The sequence below is a fragment of the Colossoma macropomum genome, unplaced genomic scaffold (assembly GCF_904425465.1).
Source record: "Colossoma macropomum unplaced genomic scaffold, Colossoma_macropomum, whole genome shotgun sequence".
In the NCBI taxonomy this organism is placed as follows: Eukaryota; Metazoa; Chordata; class Actinopteri; order Characiformes; family Serrasalmidae; genus Colossoma; species Colossoma macropomum.
Window position 1 is genome coordinate 232,501 of NW_023495275.1, and position 2,500 is coordinate 235,000.

Here is a 2,500-nt window from a genome sequence, read left to right on the forward strand (position 1 = left end):
AGAAAGTAAGAGAGAGAGAGATGGACAGTTAAACAGGGTGAGTCAGGAGAGTGAGAGAAAGAGGATGGAGAGAGCGAAAAAGGGCGAGAGAGCGAGAGAAAGAGGGAGCAAAAGACAGAGAGAGAGAGAAAAAGACGGGAGGAGAGAGAGAGGGAGTTAAAGGGGAGTAACTCGGGAGATTGAGAGAGATGGGGAAAAGGGAGAATGAGAGAGAAAGAGAGAGGGAGTTAAAGGGGAGTAACTCGGCAGAGTGAGAGAGATGGGGAAAAGGGAGAAAGAGAGAGAGGGAGAAGTAAAGGGGAGTGACTCGAGAGAGTGAGAGAGAGATAGGAAAAGACGGGAAGAGAGAGAGACGGGAAATTAAACAGGGTGAGTCAAGAGAGTGAGAGAACGAAAGAGTGGGGGAAATTGAGAGAGTGAAAAAGGGTGAGAGAGAAAGAGCAAGGAAAAGCAATAGAGATGGACAGTTAAGGTGGTGATTCCGGAATAGGGAGTGGGAGAGTTTGTTGGGGGGTGTGAGAGAGAGAGAAAGGGAGAGAGTGGGGGAAAATGAGAGAGAAGCAAAGGGAAAAAAGGGAGAGAAAGAGAGAAAGGAGGACAGTTAAAAGGGGATGTATTCGGGAGAGAGGAAGAACAGGAAGAATAGACAGAGGGAGAGAGAGAGAGAGAGAGAGAGAGAGACAGAGGGGCTATTTTGGGAGCTCTGCTAAAGCACCGCCTCGGAAAAACCCCGGCTATAAAACGGAGCGCAAAAGCGTGCGAGAGAGGGAGAGTGAGGGAGTGGGGGGGGGTGGGTGGGCTGTGAATTTTTTTTTTCCTTTCTTTCTCTTTGAGGCTTTAGCGCTGACGCCAACACCCACTGGAAAGAGTGAAGAGCCTCCCTTTCTACACGCACTCACACACACACACTCGCTCGCATGCACCCACATGCGCACACACACATACATCCTGCGGCGCTGCTTAATGGAAGACGGCGTTAATAGGAGACGGCGTAGCGGGAGCGATGTGAGAAGGACTCCGGAAAAAGGGTGTAGCGCAGAGAGAGAGAGAGGACGGAAGAGAGGGAGAGAGTGAAGGACAGACGTGTGGAGGGGGGTAAGGGGGGGGGTCCTCTGGGAGAGCAGCCGAGCGGAATTTTCAGGAAGCTCTCAGCCCCCCTCAACACACACACACACACACACACACACACACACAATAACACCTGCAAGAGAGACAGAGAGGTGGGGAGTGTAAGGCTGCAGGAAAAGATAGATCGGCATTAACAAATTCAGGGAAGCAGAGAGAGAGAGAGAGAACAATAAGCCAATACTGTGGAAAAATCTTGTGTGTGTGTGTATGTATACATACAGATTATATATGTGCATATTTGCATTATATGTGCATATATGTGCATATTTGCATTAAAGGGCCCATATCCTGGAAATGTCCTCACTTCCTTTGATGTTTTGAGTTTGTAGTATGTAAACACCACTAAAGTATTGAAGTACACAGTCTGTACTGTCCAAATGAGGAAACTGAGCTCCACAAAACGGCCCGTTTGGAATCCTTGCTTTTGTGATGTCACAGAAAACAACGCATTCTCATACTCCCACCTATGCAGCCTACAGCATTTTGGCTCCACCCACTCACTGCAAAGTTAAAAAGAGTGTTTCAGCCCGGAGAGCTTTCTGATCGAGGCACAGCCAATCAGAACAGAGGTCATTTACATATGTCAGCCTTAAAGGCCCAGTGTTTCAGTGTTTTGGCAACAGATGTTTGTTGCAGTTCATGCCAGTAAAGCCATTTGACTCCATATCAGAGAGAGAGAGAGGAAAAGATAGAGGGGGTGGAAGTAAAGTTTGAGAGAGGGAGAGAGAGGGAGCGATAGAGAGAGCAGTTGGGGGAGGGAGCGGCTGATAACAGAACAAGGCCGCCACACAAACGAGTCTTTGTAATGCGCTCTCTCTCTCTCTCTCTCTCTCTCTCTCTCTCTCTCTCTCTCGCTCTCGCTCTCTTTTGCTCTCTCACTCCCTCGCTTTCTCCTCTCTCTCATTTGCTCTTTCACTCCCTTGCTTTCTCCCTTCTCTCTCTCTTGCTTTCACTCCCTCGCTTTATTCTCTCTCTTGCTCTCTCTCTCTTGCTCACTCTTGCACACTTGATCTCAATCCTGCTCTCTCTTGCTCTGTCTTGCTCTCTCGCTCTTTCTCTCCATTTTGTCTTTCCATTTCCTCTCTCCATTCCTTCCTTTTTTTTTTTACTATCTTTCCATTTTCTGTCTTTCTCTCTCTCTTGCTCACCCTTACTCTCTCACTCTTGGACACTTGCTGTCTCGCCCTCTCTCGCTCTTCCCTCCCTCTTTCCATTCTTTCCCTTTTTTCTGTTACTCTTTCCATTTTCTCTCTTGCTTGCTGTCTCGACTCTCTCTCCTTTTCTGTCTTTCCATTTTCTCTCACTCAATCACTTTCTCTCAATTTTTTTCTTTTCATCTTCTCCCTCTCTCCAGCCTTATCTTTTTTCTTAC

At 47.7% G+C, this 2,500-nt stretch overlaps 1 protein-coding gene across 3 annotated transcripts in view; it reads left to right on the forward strand.

The window, feature by feature from the left end:
* bcor (BCL6 corepressor) overlaps nt 1-2,500 on the forward strand; it is a 62,541-nt gene that overhangs the window by 54,257 nt on the left and 5,784 nt on the right. The gene's annotated exons all lie outside the window — the stretch shown is intronic.